This window comes from Maniola jurtina, chromosome 21 (genome assembly GCF_905333055.1).
Source record: "Maniola jurtina chromosome 21, ilManJurt1.1, whole genome shotgun sequence".
In the NCBI taxonomy this organism is placed as follows: Eukaryota; Metazoa; Arthropoda; class Insecta; order Lepidoptera; family Nymphalidae; genus Maniola; species Maniola jurtina.
The window spans coordinates 2,284,167-2,303,859 of NC_060049.1; the positions used below are offsets into that span (position 1 = coordinate 2,284,167).

At 38.3% G+C, this 19,693-nt stretch overlaps 1 protein-coding gene across 1 annotated transcript in view; it reads left to right on the forward strand.

Moving 5' to 3' along the window:
* The first annotated feature begins 3,615 nt into the window (after nt 1-3,615).
* Nucleotides 3,616-19,693, forward strand: part of LOC123876353 — a 32,685-nt gene continuing 16,607 nt past the window's right edge. Inside the window, exon 1 of the mRNA XM_045922581.1 lies at nt 3,616-3,792. The gene's annotated coding sequence lies outside the window, so the exon portion shown is untranslated. The remainder of the gene's footprint in view (nt 3,793-19,693) is intronic.

Genomic DNA, 19,693 nt, shown 5'->3' on the forward strand with positions numbered 1-19,693 from the left:
AACAAAAATTGACCAATCCTGATTCTGTATTGATTCGCATCCTCTTCTTACTAATGTAATATGAAAAGGACAGACACAGTTTGACAGTTTTAAATTTCATTCAGGCATCTATAGAGTGCACTTTGAATTTGCTCAGACTTAAGGCACTGTTAAAACGAGACAGCGTTATACCACTGGCATAAATCTGTCTCGTTTTAACTGAAACTTAAGTTTAAGCAAAGTCAAAGTGCTCTCTATAGATATATCCCTTAGAGCTGTCAAACCTCGTGACTTTAGCTGCCAATCGCGAGCCCATGTTAAAACTTGTAGCGTAGACTAAAATTCTATTCTATTATTATTGATTGTTGTTTAATAAAAAACTGATCATACATTAGTTTTTAAGGCATTTCGAGTTAAAATCTATTTTTAATCCCCGACCCAAAAAGAGGGGAGTTACAAGTTTGACGTGTGTATCTGTGTGTGAAAATCGGTTCAGCCGTTTGAAAGTTATCAGCTCTTTTCTAGTTACTGTAACCTTCACTTGTCGGGGGTGTTATAAATTTTTAATTTACACTTATTGTTAAGTCAGCTTAGGAAAACTAAAGTATAGTAAATTAATTTAATTAAAAATTAATATTATAGTATAACAGGATGAATTAAGTTTCTTATTATAAAGTTTTATTTTTATTTATCTTACGCAATTTCATGTTTTTGTTGTTATGAAAGTTTTCATTACTGTATAAAAATTAAAGGCTGAAACAAACAGAGCGCGCGACGAAAATGTGCCCAACGTGGCTTAATATACTTCTAGACATTGTTCGTGAAGTATCGCAAAATAAAAACAACCTGATGTTGCGACATTGTGGTTAGCGAAGGCCGTAGTTCATACTTCATAGGATTAAATGCCCTTCCGCTGTCAAACCATCTGTCTGTCTATTAGCAGGCTGTTTGTATCTCAAGAACCATAATAGGTAGAGAGTTGAAATTTTCACAGAGTGCGTATTTCTATACGTATTGCCGCTATAACATAATCTTTTATACCTATGGAACCTTTCGTATGAGACTCGCACTTGACCGATTTTTGTATAGTTACAATTTCGTCGCGCGTTGTGTGTGTTTCAAGCTCAAAAAACGTTGAGCGTTATAAAAATTGTTAACATGTTTTAAATATCAGACCAAATAGATGTTAAAAGAGTTTTATTTTATCAGTAACTGTAATAATAATTGGACGTTGTTACACGAAGATCTAATTTATACAGTTGTTTTGATATTCAACTTTAGGGCCTACGGAGACGAGGGAGTTTTGACCGCAGAGGACAAAAAATCTAGGCTAGGGATTAAGGGCCTAGGCCTTAAGCGGAATTTACATTACGACGTTAGTGGTACGACATTAATTTCAGTATCAAATTGCATGTGTAAAGTCTAATTTCGCAAATCCATACTTAATATTATAAATGCGAAAGTGTGTCTGTCTGTCTGATACGTTTTCACGGCCTAACCCCTGAACCGATTTTAATGAAATTCGGTACAGACTTGGGATACATCCGGGGGAAGGACAGGCTACTTTTTATCCCGCGAAATCAAAGCGTTCCTACGGGATAAAAAACCGATATCCACGCGGGCGGAACTGCGGACATTCTCTAGTAATTAATAAATTTAGCCAATTACAACAATTGCGATTGTAATAATGATTGATGCAGGTTTTACGGAATCGAGCTACAGTCTTTAAAGCAATGAACTTTAAGTTAAATATATTTTTAAACTAACTCTTTGTGGGTAACTACGTCCAATTTAAAATAAGATTTTATTATGCACTTTCAAGCATGGACTGAATTATAAGATTAAGGTTGGTATAAGATTTAAAAAAAACAATTATACTTAGTTTAAAGTTTTTATAAAATAAAGATACTTTGAAAATACTTAGTTGTTTTTATTGAATAGCCAGTTCTTATATTTACCATACCTTTAAGCTTTTTTACTGCTCCATGGGACTGAAGGTAAGATAGACGGACAATGAAGTACGTATAAAAGTAAGTATTTAAAATATAAGTATAATGCGTAAGAAATGAGTTCTCACGCACCATTTTAACTTCATGTGTCAAGTATGATGTCAAAAGTACAATTTTGGTCCTTATTTTAAAGTAGAACCGTATTTTTTGGGGTCCGTACCTTAAAAGGAAAACGGAACCCTTATAGATCACTTCCCCTTCCTTTCCCTTGTCTGTCCGTCTGTCACGTCTGCCAAGAAAACCTATAGCGTAGGTACTTCCCGTTGACCTAGAATCGTGAAATTGTCAGATAAGTAGGTCATAGCACCGTGAATTTGTGATTACATCACAAGAAAAAAAGTTAAAAAGTGTTACAATTTTCAAATTAAGATAATTACCTATACTAAGTGGGGTATCATATGAAAGAGGTTTACCTCTCTCGGTGCGCGAGTCTGACTCGCACTTGGCCGGTTTTTTGACATGACAGTCGATCCGTAGGTAAAATGGCGCGTGTGAAGTCATTTTAAGCGTACCTACTTTCATCATAAAGCTATTGTACTTTCATAAACTTTCCCTAGGTTAATTATCGCGCCATCTCAGCTGAGTCAGCACTAGGTATTAAGTTTATTAATAGCTTTGATGTTCATGCTTATACTTGTCTAGTCAATGTGAATAATTATTTCGGTTTCAAGTTGATAAAAAGTGGTTCTGGAGACGGAAAACCAGGTACAGTTATAATGGCCCAGCAACGATCTGCATTTACATATAATAGGTATTATGTCAGTGTCTCTTGAGTTTTTAGGATTCCGTACACTTTAAAAATCGAAGAATTTTGTTTTTCTACCTATTCACTGATATCTCCGAGATTTCTGAACCGATTTGCGTATATATATTTTTTTATCGATACCCCTATCGATAAAAAAGTTATGAGTTCCATAAAAAATTTGGATTCCAACTCCTCAATCCTGATGCTGCAGGGGATCTGAACAATCCACGCGGGTGAAGCTGCGGGCATCATCTAGTCTTGTTATAAAGATAAGGATTGCTATTTCAAGATATATACGTTTCTTCACAAATTACGGAATCATGGATATAACGGAAGGAATTCTTGCGACGTACTTGGCTGGTTTTTAGGGTTCCGTAGCTCAAAAGAAAAAACGGAATCCTCATAGGATCACTTTGTTGGCTATCTATCTGTATGTCTGTCTGTCTGTCTGTCGTATCTGTCAAAAAAACCCTTAGAGTACTTCCTGTTGACCCAGAATCATGAAATTTGGCAGGTAGGTAGGTCTTAAATAGCACAAGTAATGAAATAAACATGGTTTAATAAATGTGGTTTATTCCATTCGTGGTAATATAATAACATAATTTGTGGTTCCGTCAAAGGAAAAAAAAATAAAAATGTGTTTCAACTTTCAAAGTAAGATACTATACCAAGTGAGGTATCATATGAAAGGGCTTTACCTGTACATTCTAAAACAGATTTTTATTTATTTTTATGCATAATAGTTTTTGATTTATCGTCCAAACTGTCGGAAGAAATACCCGAGTACGGAACCCTCGGTGCGCGAGTCTGACTCGCACTTGGCCGGTTTTTTTTACTGTACGACATTCATCAGTAGACAGTACTTCAGTGCGAAACACACGACTGCGCTGCGTGAGCGGGCTATCGTAATTTTATGCAATTTTATATTTTGGATTTTTTTATCGTCTGCAAACGCGAATCGGATATGGAGTGTTTGAGTCTTTGTTTAATAAATTAAAAGCTGTTTGTTAGAAGTGTTTTTAAAAATACATTTTTAATTAATCAGTCATATTTTAAGCGGTGAGTAATTTAATAATTACTTAACTATTTTTATCTTCCATAATTTTAGAACCTTTCAAGATTGAAGGAATTATAATTATTGTGATTTTTTTAACTACTGCGACCGTTACCAGGATTTTTAAAAGGAAAAATTTTGGACAGAATTAAATAGGTCCTTACTTGTATTTTAATTGCATCTTTTTTAAAATTATTTGTATAAAAAAATTAATAAGCATAACAAACGGCATAGTTATATGTACTTTACGCCACTGACTAGCTATTAATAACTAAAATCATAACCCTTCCTTTTGGCTTTGCCGCAGTCGGGTAAAAAGAGGCCAGGCAAGCACTTATCTCTATACGAAATCTCTACCAGTGACCCTTGGCAGGAGACGTTGTAAAAGAAGAAAAATAGATACCTACCTACAACAAAAATACATCTGAACTTTGAAATGGTAGTGCATTATTTACATTCGCTGGGAGTCGAAGAGAATTTCTATAAAATTTTACATGGCATATTGACCTTTTTCGCACAAAAAATATTTTTTGTGTGATTCTCTACCAAGTAGTTATCTATCGAACATAAATCAACCATTACGAAGAGCGTGTGGCCAGCTAGAATCATGTTTGGCAGGTAGCACTGTCTAGGGAAAAATAATAAAAATGAGTTCATGAAGAAATGGGTACCTAATAACTAAGTTTTTTTTACGAGACATTTCACCGCGTTTAATAGCCTCATCGGGTGACAGAGAAGTGCTGGCTCATTTTTTTGCGCAACGGATCAGCCTGGCTGTCCAACGCGGCAATGCAGCCAGTATTCTTGGCACCATTCCACGCGGGCATGATTTGTATAGTAATAGGATAAGGCTAGCTTTAAGTTTTATTGTAATATTTTCTTTAATAAAAAAAAAGTAACCTAATAAGTAGATATTTTCAATTTTCAGAGCAAGATAACTATACCATGTGGGGTATCATATGAAATGGCTAAATACCTGTAGGTACATTCTAAAACAGTTTTTTAATTATTTTATGATTCTTGTAAAAAGCATTGAATTTAAGGCTAAATGTTTGTCTACAATCATATTAATTAATGATGTACGAAAAAATATTTTAATTGGACTGTTACTACCCAATTACTTACCTATTTCTTTCTAAGCAACATCTAATCACAAGTTCAAAAGTTATGTTTCCATATTAAATAACAGTTAAGTAATAAAACCTGTCTTAGAAACAACTCTTCGGTAGGTATTGTTTTCCTAATACGCTAGTTATATTATTATATTATATATTATACTATATATAGCTCGATTACCACTCACTGACTCACTCATTGACATAATTGTTCTCCTAGAAAGAGAAGGAAAATGATATAGTGATGTAGGGGAGATGTGTTTGGATTCGGGAACCCTCTGGGGAAAAATTATGACATTTCAGAAAAACAAGATGGCGGCCGCCGTGATTTTTGCAGCTCCGTTGTTTTTTAAGGGACTCCGTTCTAACTCGCAACTATTGAAGAATGTAGTAAACGGTTAACAGAAAATGTATAAAAAATTGGAAAAACAAGATGGCGGCCGAGCCGTAGCGTTTTCAAAATTTTGAATTTTCGACCCCTAACCGCGGCGCCACAGATCCAAGACGGGGTAGTCGAGGATAATTATTTTTTCCTATTTCGCCCACGATTATCCTGTATTTTGACAGAAAGGGAGTGGTTTTTAAAAATTCAAGATGGCGGCTGTCATGGCGGCCGTTTTGTTCGAGGTACGAAAAAACGCAATTTTAAAATTCGAATATCTCAAAGTTGGCAACATCGGAGCGGTTTGGCTTCTATGAAGCGGTTGTACGTATAGACTCGAGGTATATATCGGTGGGAAAAAGTTACCCCATTTTTAGGGAAATTTCAAGATTTTCGGGAAATTGTAAAAAATCGAAATAAGGACTTTGTGCAAAATCCGAGTATGAGCAATTATGTGTTTTGCTGGTACAAATGACATTTGGGTATTTTTGTCGCCGGAGACTGGCAACACTGGAATTCATCAAAGAAAAAGTGATTTTCGACATGGTCTTTTTTCAGGGACGATAGGTTCGCATGGGTGCGAGCGAGATGAGAGATTGAAACGTTATCGGGAGCGGTATATCCTGTAGTTAATGGGAAAGTTGTAAAATTATCTAATATGCTTCTGCAAAAAGAGTTGGTGGCCATTTTGTATTTTCCTTAAATTTTCCGAAATTTTGATCACGTTTTTGAGGCAGTTGGCAACATTTTGGAAAGTCGACATGTATCAATCGATTGTGTGACTCAACCAGCAGTATCGAAATATGTAAACAGTGTTGCCACATTTGGGGAGATTTTCGAGATTTTCCCCAAAAACTCCTCCTGTAAAATTTTGTATGAAATTTTTTTTTTTCACTGATGGTTTCGTATAGAAAACAAAAAAAAAATCGAGGAAAAATTTGGAAATAGCTAATGATCGAGGATGTCGGAGACGGGTGAAGGGTCCGCTCAAGGTATTGAAGATAGGTGGGGGGTGCTCGACCAAATGTCATTCATGACATCATCCAATTGCCAAAAAGCTGAAAAAAAATTCAAAATGGCGAAGAAAAGATGGCCGCCATACAAATTTCGCCGGCGTCCAGCTCGGAGGGTATAAAAGATGGAGGTGCGGTTTCGTGGCAAAAGAGGATCAGGATCCAAAGGTCTACTCGATGAATAGAAAAAAAATTCAAAATGGCGGAATTTATTTTCCCATACATTTTGTATGGCGAATATTGAATGTCTCATTCTCCTAGAAAGAGACAGAAAACGATACGATAATGCAGGGGAGATATGTTCGGGTGGGGGAGGCGAGCAGGGAAAAATTATGACATTTCAGAAAAACAAGATGGCGACCGACGTGATTTTTGCAACTCTTTTGTTTTCCAACCGATTTCGTTGAAACTCGCAACCTTTGAAAAAAGTAGTAAACGATTAATAAAAAAAGTGGAAAATTTTGGATAAACAAGATGGCCGCCGTACAAATTTCGTCGTTGTCTATCTCGGAGGCTATAAAAGATGGAAGAGTGGTTTCTTGGCAAAAGATGATCAGGGTCCGAAGGTCTACTCGGTGAAAAAAAAACTCTGCATGCTCGCGGACCACTTTAGTGGTCCGCGCACCCACGCACCCTACTTTATTAACCTCAACTACCCCGTTTTTACAAAAAATGATATGGATGTCGTTTTCAGAGTTTTCCAGGGTGCTGATTTTGATAACGACATTTATTTTGAAATCCAAGATGGCAGACATGCATTTTTTAAGAAAAAATCGATATGGGTGTCGTTTTACGGGTTTTTCGGGGTGAATTGTGCATCTTAATAAATAAATTCAACCGAACCACGTCACGCGAGCTGCTTTAGCAGCTCGCGCACCGAGCGAAACACTAGTTTATACTATATATAGCTCGATTACCACTCACTGACTCACTGACTCATTGACATAATTGTTCTCCTAGAAAGAGACGGAAAATGATATAATGATGTGGGGGAGTTGTGTTTGGTTTCGGGAACCCTCTGGGGAAAAATTATGACATTTCGGAAAAACAAGATGGCGGCCGACGTGATTTTTGCAGCTCTTTTGTATTCCAACCGATTTCGTTGAGTTTTGCAAACTTTGAAGAAAGTAGTAAACGGTTAACAGAAAATGGGGAAAAAATTGGAAAAACAAGATGGCGGCCGAGCCGGAGCGTTTTCAAAATTTTCATTTTTCGACCCCGAACCGCGGCGCCACAGATCCGAAACGGGAAATTGAAACTTATAATTTTTTTCTGGTTTCGCCCACGATTATCCTTAATTTTGACAGAATGGGGGTAGTTTTTAAAAATTCAAGATGGCGGCTGTCGTGGCGGCCATTATGTTAGAGGTACGAAAAAACGCAATTTTTAAAGTTAAATATCCCAAGGTTGACAACATCGGAGCGATTCGGCTTCTATGAAGCGATTGTACGTATAGGCTCGAGGTATAGATTGGAGGAAAAAAATTACCCCATTTTTTGGGGAAATTTCAAGATTTTCGGGAAATTGAAAAAAATCGAAATACGGACTTTTCGCAAAATCCGAGTATGAGCGATTATGTGTTTTGATCATACAAATGACATTTCGGTATTTTTGTCGCCGGAGACTGGCAACACTGGAATTTATCAAAGAAAAAGTGATTTTCGACACGGTCTTTTTCACGGTATCCCCTTTCGCGTGGGTGCGAGCGAGATAAGAGATTGAAACGTTATCGGGAGCGGTATATCCTGTAGTTAATAGGAAAATTATGAAACAGTGTAAAATCTTTCTGTGAAACGAGTTGGCGGCCATTTTGTATTTTTTTTAATTTTTCGAAATTTTGACCACGTTTTTGAAGCAGTTGGCAACATTTTGGAAAGTCGACATGTATCAATCGATTGTGTGACTCAACCAGCAGTATCGAAATATGTAAATGGTGTTGCCACATTTGGGGAGTTTTTCGAAATTTTCCCCAAAAACTCCTCCTGTAAAATTTTGTATGAAAATTTTTTTTCCACTGATGGTTTCGTATAGAAAATTTAAAAAAAATCGAGGAAAAATTTGGAAATAGCTGATGATCGAGGATGTCGGAGACGGGTGAAGGGTCCGCTCAAGGTATTGAAGATAGGTGTGGGGTGCTCGACCAAATGTCATTCATGACATCATCCAATTGCCAAAAAGCTGAAAAAAAATTCAAAATGGCGAAGAAAAGATGGCCGCCATACAAATTTCGCTGGTGTCCAGCTCGGAGGGTATAAAAGATAGAAGTGAGGTTTCTTGGCAAGAGATGATCAGGATCCCAAGGTCTACTCGATGAATAGAAAAAAAATCCAAAATGGCGGAATTTTTTTTTCCATACATTTTGTATGGCGAATATTGAATGCCTCATTCTCCTAGAAAGAGACAGAAAACGATACATTGATGTATGGGAGATATGTTCGGATGCGCGATATGAGTAGGGGAAAATTATGATATTTCAGAAAAACAAGATGGCGGCCTATATGATTTTTGCAACTCTATTGTTTTTCGACCGATTTCGTTGAAACTCGCAATCTTGGAAGAAAGTAGTAAACGATTAATGGAAATAGTGGAAAAATTTGGAAAAACAAGATGGCCGCCACACAAACTTCGTCGGTGTCTATCTCGGAGGGTATAAAAGATGGAAGACTGGTTTCTCGACAAAAGATGATCAGGATCCGAAGGTCTACTCGGTGGAACAAACTCTGCATGCTCGCGGACCACTTTAGTGGTCCGCGCACCCACGCACCCTACTTTATTAACCTCAACTACCCCGTTTTTACAAAATATGATATGGATGTCGTTTTCAGAGTTTTCCGGCGTGCTGATTTTGATAACGACATTTATTTTGAAATCCAAGATGGCGGACATGCACTTTTTAAGAAAAAAATTGATATGGGTGTCGTTTTGTGGGTTTTTGTGGTGAATTGTGTATCTTTAATAAATAAATTTGGTTAAATATAATAAATTTAACATAACCACGTCACGTGAGCTGCTTTAGCAGCTCGCGCACCGAGCAAAACACTAGTTATTATACTATATATAGCTCGATTACCACTCACTCACTGACTGACTCATTGACATAATTGTTCTCCTAGAAAGAGACGGAAAATTATATAATGATGTAGGGGAGATGTGGTCGGATTCGGGAGTCCTCTGGGGAAAAATTATGACATTTCGGAAAAACAAGATGGCGGCCGACGTGATTTTTGCAGCTCCGTTGTTTTCCAACCGATTTCATCGAATTTTACAATCTTTAAAGAAAGTAGTAAACCATTAATGGGAAATGTAGAAAAAATTGGAAAAACAAGATGGCGGCCGAACCGTAGCGTTTTCAAAATTTTGATTTTTCGATCCCGAACCGCGGCGCCACAGATCCAAGACGGGGTAGTCGAGGATAATTATTTTTTCTGGTTTCGCCCACGATTATCCTGTATTTTGACTGAACGGGAGTGGTTTTTAAAAATTCAAGATGGCGGCTGTCATGGCGGCCGTTTTATTCGAGGTACGAAAAAACGCAATTTTAAAAGTTAAATATCTCAAAGTTGGCAACATCGGAGCGATTCGGCTTCTATGAAGCGGTTGTACGTAAACTCTCGAGGTATAGATCGGTGGGAAAAAATTACCCCATTTTTAGGGAAATTTCAAGATTTTCGGGAAATTGTAAAAAATCGAAATACGCACTTTTAGCAAAATCCGAGTATGAGCGATTACGTGTTTTGCTCGTACAAATGACATTTGGGTATTTTTGTCGCCGGAGACTGGCAACACTGGAATTTATCAAAGTAAAAGTGATTTTCGACACGGTCTTTTTCACGGTATCCCCTTTCGCGTGGGTGCGAGCGAGAGGAAAGATTGAAACGTCATCGGAAGCGGTATATCCTGTAGTTAATAGGAAAATTATGAAACCGTGTCAAATCTTTCTGTGAAACGAGTTGGCGGCCATTTTGTATTTTTCTTTACTTTTCGAAATTTTGATCACGTTTTTGAGGCAGTTGGCAACATTTTGGAAAGTCAGAATGTATGAATCGATTGTGTATCTCGGCTGGCAGTATGAAGATATGCAACCGGTGTTGCCACTTTTGGGGAGATTTTCGAGATTTTCAACTAAGAAACTCCTGTAAAATTTTGTATGAAAATTTTTTTTTTCACTGATGTTGTCAGATAGAAAACAAAAACTTAGTAAGCCAAAATTATGGAGAGAGCTGATGATTGAGGGTTTCGGAGACGGGTGGAGGGCCCGCTTAAGGTATTGAAGATAGGTGGGGGGTGCTCGAGCAAATGTCATTCATGACGTCATCCAATTGCCAAAAAGCTGAAAAAAAATTCAAAATGGCGAAAAAAAGATGGCCGCCATACAAATTTCACCGGTGTCCAGCTCGGAGGGTATAAAAGATGGAAGTGTGGTTTCTTGGCAAGAGATGATCAGGGTCCGAAGGTCTACTCGATGAATAGAAAAAAAATTCAAAATGGCGGAATTTATTTTCCCATACATTTTGTATGGCGAATATTGAATGTCTCATTCTCCTAGAAAGAGACGGAAAACGATACGATAATGTAGGGGAGATATGTTTTGAAGCGCGATATGAGAAGGGAAAAATTATGACATTTCAGAAAAACAAGATGGCGACCGACGTGATTTTTGCAACTCTTTTGTTTTCCAACCGATTTCGTTGAAACTCGCAATCTTTGAAGAATGTAGTAAACGATTAATAGAAAAAGTGGAAAATTTTGGAAAAACAAGATGGCCGCCGTACAAATTTCGTCGGTGTCTATCTCGGAGGCTATAAAAGATGGAAGAATGGTTTCTTGGCAAAAGATGATCAGGGTCCGAAGGTCTACTCGGTGGAACAAACTCTGCATGCTCGCGGACCACTTTAGTGGTCCGCGCACCCACGCACCCTACTTTATTACCCTCAACTACCCCGTTTTTACAAAAAATGATATGGATGTCGTTTTCAGAGTTTTCCAGGGGCTGATTTTGATAACGACATTTATTTTGAAATCCAAGATGGCGGACATGTCTTTTTTAAGAAAAAAATCGATATGGGTGTCGTTTTATGGTGTTTTCGCGGTGAATTTTGCATCTTAATAACTCGATTCGGTTTAATACAATAAAGCTAAACATTATTTTATACTATATATAGCTCGATTACCACTCACTCACTCACTGACTCATTGACATAATTGTTCTCCTAGAAAGAGAAGGAAAATGATATAGTGATGTAGGGGAGTTGTGTTCGGTTTCGGGAACCCTCTGGGGAAAAATTATGACATTTCAGAAAAACAAGATGGCGGCCGACGTGATTTTTGCAGCTCCGTTGTTTTCCAACCGATTTTGTTGAATTTTGCAAACTTTAAAGAAAGTAGTAAACGATTAACAGAAAAAGTAGAAAAAATTGGAAAAACAAGATGGCGGCCGAGCCGTAGCGTTTTAAAAATTTTGATTTTTCGACCCCGAACCGCGGCGCCACAGATCCGAAACTGGGTAATTGATGATAATTATTTTTTCTTGTTTCGCCCACGATTATCCTGTATTTTGACAAAACGGGAGTGGTTTTCAAAAATTCAAGATGGCGGCTGTCGTGGCGGCCGTTATGTTAGAGGTACGAAAAAACGCAATTTTAAAAGTTGAATATCTCAAAGTTGGCAACATCGGAGCGATTCGGCTTCTATGAAGCGATTGTACGTATAGGCTCGAGGTATAGATTGGAGGAAAAAAATTACCCCATTTTTTGGGGAAATTTCAAGATTTTCGGGAAATTGTAAAAAATCGAAATACGGGCTTTTTGAAAAATCTGAGTATGAGCGATTATGTGTTTTGCTCGTACAAATGACATTTGGGTATTTTTGTCGCCGAAGACTGGCAACACTGGAATTTATCAAAGAAAAATTGATTTTCGACGTGGTCTTTTTTCAGGGGCGATCGTTTCGCGTGGGTGCGAGCGAGAGGAGAGATTGAAACGTCATCGGGAGCGGTATATCCTGTAGTTATTGGAAAAGTTGTACAACGATGTAATTTATTTTTGCAAAACGAGTTGGCGGCCATTTTGTAATTTTTTGAATTTTTCGAAATTTTGATCACGTTTTTGAGGCAGTTGGCAACATTTTGGAAAGTCAATATGTATGAATCGATTGTGTATCTCGGCTGGCAGTATCGAGATGTGCAACCGGTGTTGCCACTTTTGGGGAGATTTTCGAGATTTTCAACTAAGAAACTCCTGTAAAATTTTGTATGAAATTTTTTTTTTTCACTGATGGTGTCGTATAGAAAACAAAAAGTTAGTAAGCCAAAATTATGGAGAGAGCTGATGATTGAGGATATCTGAGACGGGTGAAGGGCCCGCTTAAGGTATTGCAGATAGGTGGGGGGTGCTCGAGCAAATGTCATTCATGACGTCATCCAATTGCCAAAAAGCTGAAAAAAAATTCGAAATGGCGAAAAAAAGATGGCCGCCATACAAATTTCGCTGGTGTCAAGCTCGGAGGGTATAAAAGATGGAAGTGAGGTTTCTTGGCAAGAGATGATCAGGATCCGAAGGTCTACTCGATGAATAGAAAAAAAATTCAAAATGGCGGAATTTATTTTTCCATACATTTTGTATGGCGATTATGAATGTCTCATTCTCCTAGAAAGAGACGGAAAACGATACATTGATGTATGGAAGATATGTTTGGATGCGCGATATGAGTAGGGGAAAATTATGACATTTCAGAAAAACAAGATGGCGGCCTATATGATTTTTACAACTCTTTTGTTTTCCAACCGATTTCGTTGAAACTCGCAATCTTTGAAGAATGTTGTAAATGATTAATAGAGAAAGTGGAAAATTTTGGAAAAACAAGATGGCCGCCGTATAAATTTCGTCGATGTCTATCTCGGAGGCTATAAAAGATGGAAGAGTGGTTTCTTGGCAAAAGATGATCAGGGTCCGAAGGACTACTCGGTGGAACAAACTCTGCATGCTCGCGGACCACTTTAGTGGTCCGCGCACCCACGCACCCTACTTTATTAACCTCAACTACCCCGTTTTTACAAAAAATGATATGGATGTAGTTTTCAGAGCTTTCCGGGGTGCTGATTTTGGTAACAACATTTATTTTGAAATTCAAGATGGCGAACATGCACTTTTTAAGAAAAAATTGACATGGGTGTCGTTTCATGGGTTTTTCGGGGTGGATTGTCTATCTCAATAAAAAAATAACATTGCCACGTCACGCGAGCTGCTTTAGCAGCTCGCGCACCGAGCGAAACACTAGTTATTATACTATATATAGCTCAATTACCACTGACTGACTCACTGACTCATTGACATAATTGTTCTCCTAGAAGGAGACGGAAAATGATATAATAATGTAGGGGAGTTGTGTTCGGTTTCGGGAACCCTCTGGGGAAAAATTATGACTTTTCGGAAAAACAAGATGGCGGCCGACGAGATTTTTGCAGCTCCGTTGTTTTCCAACCGATTTCGTTGAATTTTGCAAACTTTGAAGAAAGTAGTAAATGACTAAAAGAAAATGTGGAAAAAATTGGAAAAACAAAATGGCGGCCGAGCCGTAGCGTTTTAAAATTTTTGATTTTTCGACCCCGAACCGCGGCGCCACAGATCCGAGACGGGGTAATCGAGGATAATTATTTTTTTTGGTTTCGCCCACGATTATCCTGTATTTTGACAGAACGGGAGTGGTTTTTAAAAATTCAAGATGGCGGCTGTCATGGCGGCCGTTTTGTTCGAGGTACGAAAAAACGCAATTTTAAATGTTAAATATCTCAAAGTTGGCAACATCGGAGCGATTCGGTTTTTATGAAGCGATTGTACGTATAGGCTCGAGGTATAGATTGGAGGAAAAAAATTACCCCATTTTTAGGGAAATTTCAAGATTTTCGGGAAATTGTAAAAAATCGAAATACGCACTTTTAGCAAAATCCGAGTATGAGCGATTACGTGTTTTGCTCGTGCAAATGATATTTAGGTACTTTTGTCGCCGGCGACTGGCAACACTAGAATTTATCAAAGCAAAAGTGATTTTCGACATGGTCTTTTTTAGGGGCGATCGGTTCGCCTGGGTGCGAGCGAGATGAGAGATTGAAACGTCATCGGGAGCGGTATATCCTGTAGTTTATAGGAAAATTATGAAACCGTGTAAAATCTTTCTGTGAAACGAGTTGGCGGCCATTTTGTATTTTTTTTAATTTTTCGAAATTTTGATCGCGTTTTTGAGGCAGTTGGCAACATTTTGGAAAGTTAACATGTATGAATCGATTGTGTATCTCTGCTGGCAGTGTGGAGATATACAACCGGTGTTGCCACTTTTGGGGAGATTTTCGAGATTTTCAACTAAGAAACTCCTGTAAAATTTTGTATGAAATTTTTTTTTTCACTGATGGTGTCGTATAGAAAACAAAAAGTTAGTAAGCCAAAATTATGGAGAGAGCTGATGATTGAGGATATCGGAGACGGGTGAAGGGCCCGCTTAAGGTATTGAAGATAGGTGGGGGGTGCTCGAGCAAATGTCATTCATGACGTCATCCAATTGCCAAAAAGCTGAAAAAAAATTCAAAATGGCGAAGAAAAGATGGCCGCCATACAAATTTCGCCGGTGTCAAGCTCGGAGGGTATAAAAGATGGAGGTGTGGTTTCTTGGCAAAAGAGAATCAGGATCCGAAGGTCTACTCGATGAATAGAAAAAAAATTCAATATGGCGGAATTTATTTTTCCATACATTTTGTATGGCGATTATGAATGTCTCATTCTCCTAGAAAGAGACGGATAACGATACATTGATGTATGGGAGATATGTTCGGATGCGCAATATGAGTAGGGGAAAATTATGACATTTCAGAAAAACAAGATGGCGGCCTATATGATTTTTACAACTCTTTTGTTTTCCAACCGATGTCGTTGAAACTCGCAACCCTTGAAGAATATAGTAAACGCTTAATAGAAAAAGTGGAAAATTTTGGAAAAACAAGATGGCCGCCGTACAAATTTCGTCGGTGTCTATCTCGGAGGCTATAAAAGATGGAAGAGTGGTTTCTTGGCAAAAGATGATCAGGGACCGAAGGTCTACTCGGTGGAACAAACTCTGCATGCTCGCGGACCACTTTAGTGGTCCGCGCACCCACGCACCCTACTTTATTAACCTCAACTACCCCATTTTTACAAAAAACTATTTGGATGTCGTTTTCAGGGTTCTCTAGGGTGCTGATTTTGATAACGACATTTATTTTGAAATCCAAGATGGTGGACATGCACTTTTTAAGAAAAAAATGGTATGGGTGTCGTATCATGGGGTTTTCGGGGTGAATTGTGTGTCTTAATAAATAAATTTGGTTTAATGTAATAAAGTTAACCTAACCACGTCACGCGAGCTGCTTTAGCAGCTCGCGCACCGAGCGAAATACTAGTTATACTATATATAGCTCGATTACCACTCACTGACTCACTCATTGACATAATTGTTCTCCTAGAAAGAGAAGGAAAATGATATAGTGATGTAGGGAAGATGTGTTTGGATTCGGGAACCCTCTGGGGAAAAATTATGACTTTTCGGAAAAACAAGATGGCGGCCGACGTGATTTTTGCAGCTCCGTTGTTTTCCAACCGATTTCGTTGAATTTTGCAATCTTTGAAGAAAATAGTAAACGATTAATGGGAAATGTCGAAAAAATTGAAAAAACAAGATGGCGGCCGAGCTGGAGAGTTTTCAAAATTTTCATTTTTCGATCCCTAACCGCGGCGCCACTGATCCAAGACGGAGAAGTCGAGGATAATTATTTTTTCGTGTTTCGCCCACGATCATCCTGTATTTTGACAAAACAGGAGTGGTTTTTAAAAATTCAAGATGGCGGCTGTCATGGCGGCCGTTAAGTTAGAGGTACGAAAAATCGCAATTTTAAAATTAAAATTTCTCCCAGTCGACGACGTCGGACCGTTTTGGTTTCTATGAAGCGGTTGTACGTATAGACTCGAGGTATAGATCGGTGGGAAAAAGTTACCCCATTTTTAGGGAAATTTCAAGATTTTCGGGAAATTGTAAAAAATCGAAATAAGGACTTTGTGCAAAATCCGAGTATGAGCAATTATGTGTTTTGCTTGTACAAATGACATTTGGGTATTTTTGTCGCCGGAGACTGGCAACACTGGAATTCATCAAAGAAAAAGTGATTTTCGACATGGTCTTTTTTCAGGGACGATAGGTTCGCGTGGGTGCGAGCGAGATGAGAGATTGAAACGGTATCGGGAGCGGTATATCCTTTAGTTAATGGGAAAGTTGTAAAATTATCTAATTTGCTTCTGCAAAAAGAGTTGGTGGCCATTTTGTATTTTCCTTAAATTTTCCGAAATTTTGATCACGTTTTTGAGGCAGTTGGCAACATTTTGGAAAGTCGACATGTATCAATCGATTGTGTGACTCGACCAGCAGTATCGAAATATGTAAACAGTGTTGCCACATTTGGGGAGATTTTCGAGATTTTCCCCAAAAACTCCTCCTGTAAAATTTTGTATGAATTTTTTTTTTCACTGATGGTTTCGTATAGAAAACAAAAAAAAAATCGAGGAAAAATTTGGAAATAGCTGATGATCGAGGATGTCGGAGACGGGTGAAGGGTCCGCTCAAGGTATTGAAGATAGGTGGGGGGTGCTCGACCAAATGTCATTCATGACATCATCCAATTGCCAAAAAGCTGAAAAAAAATTCAAAATGGCGAAGAAAAGATGGCCGCCATACAAATTTCGCCGGCGTCCAGCTCGGAGGGTATAAAAGATGGAGGTGCGGTTTCTTGGCAAATGAGGATCAGGATCCAAAGGTCTACTCGATGAATAGAAAAAAAATTTAAAATGGCGGAATTTATTTTCCCATACATTTTGTATGGCGAATATTGAATGTCTCATTCTCCTAGAAAGAGACGGAAAACGATACGATAATGTAGGGGAGATGTGTTCGGGTGGGGGAGGCGAGTAGGGAATAATTATGACATTTCAGAAAAACAAGATGGCGTCCGACGTGATTTTTGCAACTCTTTTGTTTTCCAACCGATTTCGTTGAAACTCGCAATCTTTAAAGAATGTAGCAAGCGATTAATAGAAAAAGTGGAAAATTTTGGAAAAACAAGATGGCCGCCGTACAAATTTCGTCGGTGTCTATCTCGGAGGCTATAAAAGATGGACGAGTGGTTTCTTGGCAAAAGATGATCAGGGTCCGAAGGTCTACTCGGTGAAACAAACTCTGCATGCTCGCGGACCACTTTAGTGGTCCGCGCACCCACGCACCCTACTAAATTATTATCCTAATTTACAAAAAATAATATGGATATCGTTTTCAGGGTTTTCCAGGGTGCTGATTTTGATAATGACATTCATTTTTAGATCCAAGGTGGTGGACATGCACTTTTTAAGAAAAAATTTACATGGGAGTCGTTTCATGGGTTTTTCGGGGTGGATTGTCTATCTCAATAAATAAATTCGGTTTAATACAAAAAAATTAACATAACCACGTCACGCGAGCTGCTTTAGCAGCTCGCGCACCGAGCAAAACACTAGTTATTATACTATATATAGCTCGATTACCACTCACTCACTGACTCATTGACATAATTGTTCTCCTAGAAAGAGACGGAAAACGATATAATGATGTAGGGGAGTTGTGTTCGGATGGGGGAGTCGACTGGGGAAAAATTATGACATTTCGGAAAAACAAGATGGCGGCCGACGTGATTTTTGCAGGTCCTTTGTTTTTTAAGGGACTCCGTTCAAACTCGCAACTATTAAAGAATGTAGTAAACGGTTAACAGAAAAAGTAGAAAAAATTGGAAAAACAAGATGGCGGCCGAGCCGTAGCGTTTTAAAAATTTTGATTTTTCGACCCCGAACCGCGGCGCCACAGATCCGAAACTGGGTAATTGATGATAATTATTTTTTCTTGTTTCGCCCACGATTATCCTGTATTTTGACAAAACGGGAGTGGTTTTCAAAAATTCAAGATGGCGCGGGCGGCTGTTGTGGCGGCCGTTATGTTAGAGGTACGAAAAAACGCAATTTTAAAAGTTGAATATCTCAAAGTTGGCAACATCGGAGCGATTCGGCTTCTATGAAGCGATTGTACGTATAGGCTCGAGGTATAGATTGGAGGAAAAAAATTACCCCATTTTTTGGGGAAATTTCAAGATTTTCGGGAAATTGTAAAAAATCGAAATACGGGCTTTTTGAAAAATCTGAGTATGAGCGATTATGTGTTTTGCTCGTACAAATGACATTTGGGTATTTTTGTCGCCGAAGACTGGCAACACTGGAATTTATCAAAGAAAAATTGATTTTCGACGTGGTCTTTTTTCAGGGGCGATCGTTTCGCGTGGGTGCGAGCGAGAGGAGAGATTGAAACGTCATCGGGAGCGGTATATCCTGTAGTTATTGGAAAAGTTGTACAACGATGTAATTTATTTTTGCAAAACGAGTTGGCGGCCATTTTGTAATTTTTTGAATTTTTCGAAATTTTGATCACGTTTTTGAGGCAGTTGGCAACATTTTGGAAAGTCAATATGTATGAATCGATTGTGTATCTCGGCTGGCAGTATCGAGATGTGCAACCGGTGTTGCCACTTTTGGGGAGATTTTCGAGATTTTCAACTAAGAAACTCCTGTAAAATTTTGTATGAAAAATTTTTTTTTCACTGATGGTGTCGTATAGAAAACAAAAAGTTAGTAAGCCAAAATTATGGAGAGAGCTGATGATTGAGGATGTCGGAGACGGGTGAAGGGCCCGCTTAAGGTATTGCAGATAGGTGGGGGGTGCTCGAGTAAATGTCATTCATGACGTCATCCAATTGCCAAAAAGCTGAAAAAAAATTCGAAATGGCGAAAAAAAGATGGCCGCCATACAAATTTCGCTGGTGTCAAGCTCGGAGGGTATAAAAGATGGAAGTGAGGTTTCTTGGCAAGAGATGATCAGGATCCAAAGGTCTACTCGATGAATAGAAAAAAAATTCAAAATGGCGGAATTTATTTTTCCATACATTTTGTATGGCGATTATGAATGTCTCATTCTCCTAGAAAGAGACGGAAAACGATACATTGATGTATGGAAGATATGTTCGGATGCGCGATATGAGTAGGGGAAAATTATGACATTTCAGAAAAACAAGATGGCGGCCTATATGATTTTTATAACTCTTTTGTTTTCCAACCGATTTCGTTGAAACTCGCAATCTTTGAAGAATGTAGTAAATGATTAATAGAAAAAGTGGAAAATTTTGGAAAAACAAGATGGCCGCCGTATAAATTTCGTCGATGTCTATCTCGGAGAATATAAAAGATGGAAGAGTGGTTTCTTGGCAAAAGATGATCAGGGTCCGAAGGTCTACTCGGTGGAACAAACTCTG